The following is a 9,228-nucleotide window of genomic DNA, read 5'->3' as shown; positions in this document are numbered from 1 at the left end:
TTGCAACACATTTGAAGAAAGGGTTTGAATGCTTTCCCAGCTACAGTTCTGAGAGGAGAGAGTTGGGTCGCGGTTGACTCGCCAGAGGATGAGGGAGGTGTCACCTGATAATTTGAATCGGACGGATTAAGAGGTTGTCGGGAATACCCTGCCTTGGGATAAGAATTGTCAGAAGTGGGGGAGACCTCAGATCGGCGCTTCCGAACCGGAGTGCCGGGTAAACCGGCTGAAGTGACCTGTTGGCCACTGTGCCGGGTTGTCCGCCGAGCCTCGTGCTGCTATGTCTTCAAAATAAATGTTGGATCCAAGTAAGCAAGAGGATGAGAAAAGCTTACTTTTCGGACCGCTTGACGGGTTTTTTGTGTTGGCATAGAGTCTGAACCAGAGGAAAGGGTAATTACCTCTACATCATCAGCCTGGCTGCCTTCCACGTCCTCCTGATAAAGATCATTGTTAATGAGGTGCCTGAAAAGGGAGCTAAGTGAGTCAAGTTCTACCTCAACTTCCGGTTCATCCGCATCTTCGTCAAGTTCCATGTTGATCCGGTCAGCTGTTTTCCGCTTTGAGGTTTTCTTGACGGCTTTTGTTTTGGGGCGGGATGGTTTCGCCGCTTTCTCTGCGGGTTTCCTCTTCCAGAATGGGTCATCACCCTGGTTATGAACAAACAGAAGAATATTTACGGGTTGAACAATTCAAAAAGATGTCGAAGATAAAAAGGAAGGATGGTACTTACAGAGGGGTTTGTTTTTGGTGTAGAAGGGGTTCAAGCCGGTTCGGCGACAGACAGATTCCGGTTCATTCAAAATTTTCTTAACACCTTCAGTGACCTCTTCGTCGGTTAACTGGATGTTGATGTGATGTTGGGGGTCTTCTACTTCACCGGTGTACTCACACATTAAACCGGAGCAGCGGCTTAATGGCAAGATATTCCAAGATATCCAACAGCGTATGAAGTCGACGCCCGATAAACCATTGGCCATAAAGGCTCGGAGCTTGGCGAGTTGAGGGGCATATGCGGCTCGTTCCGTAGAACTTAAACGTGGCGGTAATGGATGAGTATTGGAAAGCCGATGGTCACGATAGCCTCGCAGAGGGTTCTCATCTTCATGAGAGGTATCCTTGCAGTAGAACCAAGTTTGGTTCCAATCCTTAGGATGATTGTGCAGCTTGGCATGAGGGAATTCAACTTCTTTCCACTTTTGGATAGAGACGCCACCAAGTTCAGTGTTGGGACCGTTTACAAATTCTGTGCGCCGGTTCAGATGAAAGAAATCCTGGAACAGCTCAGCAGTTGGTTCTTCTTGTAAATACACTTCATAGAAGACTTGAAAGTTGCATAAATTGGACACCGAGTTGGGTCCAATATCTTGAGGATGGAGTTGGAAACTGGCAAGAACATCTCGGAAAAACTTCGACCCGGGCGGTTTGAAACCACGACCTATGTGGTCGACAAAGACCACTACCTCACCCTGCCTCGGGGTAGGAGGATTCTCTGTTCTTGGAACTCGCCACCGAATCTCAGTTTTTTGGGTAAGGTGCCGATATTAACCATCCCGTTCAGCTGTTCTTCGGTAACCCGTGAAGGAGCCCAGTTGCAAGCATAAAACTGTTTGGCCATTGCGAACGACAAGCTGAAAAGAAAACACCGGTTTACAAATCATTCATGGTGGTACGCAAGGTGCAACGGAATAAAGATATACAGTTATTGAAAATGGCATAAACCGGAGGCTGATACAATAATAAATGACAAGGTCATATCAGAACAAAGGTAAACACAAGTTGTTAAACCAGATTATAACAACGGATGTAAAAGGGTTTGCCAGTTTACCAGGGGACTAATGGTATATGATAGGTTGCTTTTTAAAGGTAAACCGCCTGTGTGGTAAAAAGGGACAGATCTACAGCGAAAACGACTAAGTAAGGTAAAACAGGTTTCACAAGACTGCATTGAAATTTTGGATCTGCTGTAAGTTAGGAAAAGGAAAAATATTGAGATTCAAAAGCTTGGTCCTGAAGCAGTTCACGAAAAGTCTAGATCAAGTTACAGTGTATCTAAAGATTGGATCAAGTGGTTGAGATAGGGAGTTTTGTAGCTACTATGCGGAACATATAAAAATCAAGTTCTATTATCTATGGGTTGACGAAGAACAAGAGGAGTACAAAAGGAACTTGCATGAACCCTAACGGATCTGCAGAGAAAGGAGGAGAAGCTTACAAGCAGCAGGTCAGGGAGCGGAGATGTGCCGCGTCTTTCTGATGCAATCAGGTTGATGCAGCGACTGTTGGTGATGCAGTGGCGGAGCTCGATGATGGCGGCGGCGCTCGGAGGTAGGGGCGTCGCGAGGAGGAAGAAGATGCGAAGAGACGGAGGGGAAAAGGGGAAGTGACCCTTGGTCCTATTTATAAGGTAAAGGGAGAGGTAACCGGCGCAAGAATCGAGGAGCCGAAATATTGAATGCCTAACAGGAGCGGTCGCCTCGATTGTCGGAAGTTCATTAACTGAAGGTGAGATGTATCATTTTAATAACAAGATGACGTCATGGCGATTTATCATGATCCCGGAATATGACATCACGATGGTTTACAAGATCAAGGTAAAGATGCAAAGGAGGAATTTTTCTAAGTGTTGAAGATTGACATGAACAAGTTCAAACCAATCTGGGGCCTAATGTTGGGGATATTACTACTGAACATAAACCGGCCAGGAGTGGCCGGATTAGCTCTATGAAAGCTAGGAGCCCATGAAGACGTGAGGATGGTGGTGCTTTACGAATGCCCAAGGCCCAAAGGCGAGTTAAGGCCTGTAGATGTAAACCGACTTTCTCATGTAACTTGTATTGTAAGTAGAAGGAATAGAGACTGAGCCGGACACGTTTATGATCCGGCCTCGGGACTGTAAACCGGCAGCCGTCAACCTGTGTATATAAAGGGACGACCCGGCAGCGGTTTAGGGACGACAGACAACAACTCGAGAGCCAGGCAAAGCGGATTCGCTCCTTGGTGATCGAAACCCTAGCAATAACAATCACAACTAGACGTAGGCTTTTACCTTCATCGAAGGGGCCGAACTAGTATAAAACCCCTCGTGTCCCCTTGTCCGGTTTAACTCCTTTAAGCTAACCCGTAGCGATGGCTCCATGACTAAGTCCTTTCACGAGGACATCTGCCGTGACAAACCCACAACAACAACCCAAAACCTATCATTGAAGTGTGCATCCTCATCGGTATGTATCTATGTCTGTAACCTCCTTTCTTAACTGGTTTATTAGTTTTGATTAATGTGTTTAACATACATGCTCTTGCAGAAGAGCCTCTTGACCGGTACAGGAGGAGTTGCGCATTCTGTCCTGGCAACCGAGACATTTTGCACCCTGTTGGTTCCCGTAAGTTTGTTTGTGGAAATGACAAGGACCGGATGCTACAACAATTCAAGCCTCGTACATTCTCTGAATTTCGTGGAATGCCATTCACTTGCTGCCCGAGTTCGGCCTCCCCCAACATTCAAGAGGAAGTTATAGAGGAACGTCGTACACATCCTGGGCGACGGCTGCGTGTTAAATAACCAGGTCACGACCTCCTGGTGAAGCGTACAAGTTTGTTCAGATTACATTCTTGGAGAGAAAGAGATAAGGGAGTTACAACCATATGAGAAGATTCTAATCTATCTATTTGGACTCCTGCGCAATGCTTATCTCCAGAACGTGCCGAACTCTGTCACGTGAGGATGGAACAATGTTATGTTCAACACCCTCCCATAATCACAACTTGGTCAAGTTGAGATTACGCTTAAACACTCTTCAAAGTTTCGTATGGGCAAAGCTTTGGTGAATCCATCTACAACCTGATCACGAGAATGAATGAAACGAATTTCCAGCTGTTTGCTTGCAACTCGTTCTCTGACAAAGTGGAAATCAATCTCAATGTGTTTTGTCCTTGCATGAAAAACAGGGTTAGCAGATAAATAGGTAGCACCAAGGTTATCACACCATAAACATGGGGCTTGAGTGACCTTTACACCAAGCTCTCGCAACATGGACTGGACCCAAATAATCTCAGTTGTGGCATTGGCCAAAGCTTTGTACTCAGCCTCAGTACTTGATCTTGATACAGTGGCTTGTTTCTTTGCACACCATGATACTAGATTTGGACCAAGAAATACTGCAAAACCACCAGTGGATCGTCTGTCATCTAAGCATCCTGCCCAATCTGAATCAGAGAAAGCACTAACAAGTGTAGATGAGGATTTGTGGAATGTGAGACCAAGATTGACTGTATCTTTTACATATCTCACTATGCATTTTGCAGCAGTCCAATGAGTTGTAGTGGGTGCATGAAGAAACTGACAAACCTTGTTTACTGCAAATGAGAGATCAAGTCTTGTCAAGGTCAAATACTGAAGTGCACCTACCAGACTCCTGTACCTGGTACTGTCATCTTGACCCAAGGGCTCTCCTTCTGTAAGTGACAATTTTTCTATGCTGGACAATGGAGTTGATGAAGATTTACACCCCTGTAACGCAGCTCTTCTCACCAGATCAGTAGCATATTTTTCCTGAGACATATGAAGACTGTTCCCTTGTTTCTTAACTTCAATCCCTAGGAAAAAATGCAAGTCACCTAGATCCTTGAGAGCAAACTCAGCATTTAAATCCTTCAACAGTCCTAATATAGCCTCATCAGATGAGCTTGTGACAATAATATCATCAACGTATATAAGAACAAATACGGATGTTTTCAGCTTATTGTAAATAAACAAGGATGTGTCAGACTTAGAAGGAACAAAGCCAAGAGTTTGCAACTTGTGACTTAGCCTGGAGTACCACGCCCTGGGGGCTTGTTTGAGTCCATATAGCGCTTTATCAAGCTTGCACACGTGGAACGGTTTGTTTTTGTTTTCAAAACCAGGAGGTTGTTTCATATACACTTCCTCTTCCAGAACACCATGAAGAAACGCATTCTTGACATCTAGCTGACGAAGGCTCCATCCCCTGGAAACAGCAATGGAGAGCACAAGACGAATAGTTGCAGCTTTAACAACTGGACTAAAAGTATCCTCATAGTCTATACCATACCGTTGTTTGAAACCCTTTGCAACTAGTCTGGCTTTGTAGCGATCAATGGTTCCATCAGCCTTCTTTTTGATTCTAAAGACCCACTTGCAATCAATAAAATTTTTACCATGCCGTGGGGGAACCAGATGCCACGTTTTATTTTTGAGGAGTGCCATGTATTCTTCTTCCATGGCTGCCTTCCAATTTTTGTCGCTAAGTGCCTCGCTAAGAGTACTTGGTTCATCTGTGGAGCACATTAGACTGAACTTTGTCAACTGTTTGTAATTAATTTGCTTTATTACCCCTTTTTGAAGACGTGTCCGTGGGGCAGCAATAGGTGTTGGTGCAGAAGATCCTGATGCTGCAGCGTCAGGGGCAGCAGAATCCGAGGAGGATCTTGTGGCATTCCCCGCCTCGCTGCCAACCAAGCCAGTCGGATCCTCTGTACCGACACGGGCTGGAGATGGGGGAGATGCGGTGGAATCAGGCGCAGACAATCCAGGGCCGCGGGAGACAGCCGGCGCGACAGCATCAGATCACACGCCAGCGGATAGGGCCGGATCGACCCTGGAAGGCGCGCCAGTGGACGGGGCCGGGTCTGCACCGGGAGACACGCCTGCCTCCCCGCCAGTCGGCTGGCGGCGCACGTAGTGGCGGGGCCCATCAGTGGCCCAGCGAGTCTCGGGCCGCCGCGCGGAGGCGTCCGAGTGGTGGAGGCGGGGTGGATCACCCGGGCCCGTCGTAATGCGCCGGGTGGCAGATGCTGGCCCGCCGCGGAGTTGGCTGTCGGGCGACGCGGAATTCTGTGCAGCGCTGCTCCCATGCAACTCCGAGCCCGAGGAAGATCGGCTGGCAGGCTGCAGTGGAACAGATCCCGAGGAAGATCTGTCCCCCAGCCCTGGACACATGAAATATGGCGTATTTTGCATATTTTCTTTGCCATGTTGGATGGGTTCTGCACCATTTTCTGCGCTGTTTTCATCTGCATCATCATAGAGCTCATGCACTTGGTTATAAACATTAGTCAATATTGGATCACCACAATCATTATCCCCATGAGAAATACCGGTAAGACTAGATGGTAGAAGAAGAATTTCTTTACGAAGGAGTGCACCGGCATTTGGATGGAGTTCAGAGAAAGGGAATTTGGTCTCATCGAAAACGATGTCGCGAGAAATATAAATGCGGCCAGTGGAGATATCAAGACACTTGATACCCTTGTGTTGGGCGCTATAGCCAAGAAAAGCGCATTGCTTAGAGCGAAACATGAGCTTGCGAGCATTGTATGGACGGAGATTGGGCCAGCAAGCGCAACCAAACACACGAAGGGTTGTGTAGTCGGGTTTTGTGTGAAGAAGACGCTCAATAGGAGTTTCATAGTTAATGACACGGCTAGGGATCATATTTATGATATGTACCGCAGCAAGAAAGGCCTCGTCCCAGAATTTTAAGGGCATGGAGGCACCGGCTAGGAGAGCTAGGCCGACTTCAACGATGTGTCTGTGTTTGCGTTCAGCAGACCCATTCTGTTGATGGGCGTGAGGACATGACACGTGATGGGATATGCCAATTTTCTGAAAGAACGAGTTTAACTTCTCGTACTCCCCTCCCCAATCAGATTGGAGAGCTAAAATTTTGCAATCAAATTGGCGCTCAACAAGAGCTTGGAAATTCAGAAAAACTTGAAACACATCCGATCTTTTCTTAAGGAGATATATCCATGAAAACTTTCTATAGTCATCTATGAAACTCACATAATACGTGTGTCTACCAACAGAGGAGGGGGCAGGCCCCCACACATCAGAGAAAACAAGTTGTAGAGGCTTGGTAGAAACACTGGTGGAAATTGGATAAGGTAATTGATGGCTTTTAGCCCTTTGACAAGAATCAAAAACTGTCTCAACATCACGCTCTCCAACATATGGGAGCTTATTTTTCTTAAGTAATCTCTCAACTAAGGAAAAAGATGCATGTCCTAAACGATCGTGCCATCGTGTTGAAGACACTTTGGTGGCACTAAAAACTTGTTTATTTAATCTTCGGATCTCCGGAATCAAAGGGTAAAGCCCACGAACGCATCTACCTCGATATAGCACCTTCTTCGTTGCCTGCTCCTTGATCAAAAAGAAGTAAGGGTGAAACTCAAGAAAGACATGATTGTCAATGGCAATGCGATGAACGGAAAGAAGGCTTTTTGAAGCACTAGGGACATGCAAAATTTTCCTAAGGTGAATTTTCCGATGAGGGGTTTTAATAATTGAGTGACCAACATGACTAATTTTCATACCTTCTCCACTTGCTGTGTGGATGTGATCTTTGCCACGGTATTTGTCGCGCATGGTCACCTTCTCCAGCTCACCGTGATGTGGTTTGTGGCGCCGCTATCGACGTACCAGTTGGTGTCGATGCCGTAGGAGCCATCAGCAGCTCCAGCCACCTTCTCATCTTGGGAGGAATCATCTTCATCTTCTTCAAAACGGTACCAACAATCTTTCGCCGAGTGTCCCGGCTTGCCACAGATTTGGCACCTGATTGCATCAGGGCGTGATCGGTTGTTGGAGGAGTTGTTGCGCCGGCCTCGGTTGTTGGAGGAGAAAGGCCAGCCGCCGCGTGTGTTGTTGGCGCCGCTGTTGTTGTTGTTGCCGTTCCCGTTGCCCCGGCCCTTGCCGTTCCGAGGTGGACCGCGGTAGCGGGAGCCTCCGCCCCGGCCGCGAGTGGCAACGTTTACCGACGACTTGAAGCCGCCTGCCGCGCCCGCTCCCTGGAAAAGCGCCATCCGCTGGTCGAAGTTGCTCATCTGCCCGAACAGCTCGTCGAGGGTGACCGGAGTGGTGCGCGCGTCAAGGGCGGACACCAAAGGCTGGTACTCCATGTCAAGCCCGTTGAGGATATAAGAGATTAACTCATCATCATCCCTCAACGGCTTGCCAGCCGCAGCGAGCTTGTCGGCGAGTCCCCGCATATACGCGAAGAAGGTGGCCACCGATTGCGTTCCTTTCTGCGCATTGGAGAGGGCGGCGCGGATGTTGTTGATGCGGGACAGCGACGTCGACGAGAACATGCTCGCCAGCGCCGTCCAGAGTTCGCGTGCGTGCGCGATGGAGGTGGCTTGCACTAGCACCTCTTTGGATAGGTTACTCAGAAGATAACCGAGTACCTGCTGATCCTCCCGGAACCAGACGGCATGGAGCGGGTTGGGGATGGTTTCCTCCTTTCCATCCTTGTCCTTGCTGACGACGAACTCGGCCGGCTCCGCCATGCTTCCATCAACGTACCCAAAAAATCCAGCCCCTCTCAGCTACGGCGTGATCTGAGTGCGCCAAAGGACGTAGTTGGTGCGGGTAAGGCGCTCGGGGATCTGGCCGGAGAGGGGAGAGGAGGCGGCGGCGGATGAGGCCATGGCAGGAAGCTGCGGTGGAAGGAGGAAGGCTAGACGGGAAGAGTTAGGCTCTGATACCATATAGAGGAACGTCGTACCCATCCTGGGCGACGGCTGCGTGTTAAATAACCAGGTCGCGACCTCCTGATGAAGCGTACAAGTTTGTTCAGATTACATTCTTGGAGAGAAAGAGATAAGGGAGTTACAACCATATGAGAAGATTCTAATCTATCTAGTTGGACTCCTGCGCAATGCTTTGAAGGAAATATGCCCTAGAGGCAATAATAAAGTTATTATTTATTTCCTTATATCATGATAAAAGTTTATTATTCATGCTAGAATTGTATTAACAGGAAACATAATACATGTGTGAATACATAGACAAACAGAGTGTCACTAGTATGCCTCTACTTGACTAGCTCGTTAATCAAAGATGGTTATGTTTCCTAACCATGGACAAAGAGTTGTCATTTGACTAACGGGATCACATCATTAGTTGAATGATCTGATTGACATGACCCATTCCATTAGCTTAGCACCCGATCATTTAGTATGTTGCTATTGCTTTCTTCATGACTTATACATGTTCCTATGACTATGAGATTATGCAACTCCCGTTTGCCGGAGGAACACTTTGTGTGCTACCAAACGTCACAACGTAACTGGGTGATTATAAAGGAGCTCTACAGGTGTCTCCAAAGGTACATGTTGGGTTGGCGTATTTCGAGATTAGGATTTGTCACTCCGATTGTCGGAGAGGTGTCTCTGGGCCCTCTCGGCAATGCACATCACTTAAGC

The 9,228-nt window shown here is 47.6% G+C and overlaps 2 pseudogenes; both read right to left on the bottom strand.

Moving 5' to 3' along the window:
- Window positions 1–5,587: 5,587 nt before the first annotated feature.
- Window positions 5,588–8,112, bottom strand: LOC147967935 (uncharacterized; annotated as a pseudogene).
- LOC125555133 (small nucleolar RNA Z247) lies at window positions 7,833–7,975 on the bottom strand (annotated as a pseudogene).
- Window positions 8,113–9,228: the final 1,116 nt, after the last annotated feature.

Source organism: Triticum urartu, chromosome 5A (assembly GCF_056163025.1).
Source record: "Triticum urartu cultivar PI428250 chromosome 5A, HENAU_Tu73, whole genome shotgun sequence".
Taxonomy (NCBI): Eukaryota; Viridiplantae; Streptophyta; class Magnoliopsida; order Poales; family Poaceae; genus Triticum; species Triticum urartu.
The sequence above is the reverse complement of the archived record's forward strand: the minus strand, read 5'-3'. Positions and strand labels throughout refer to the sequence as shown.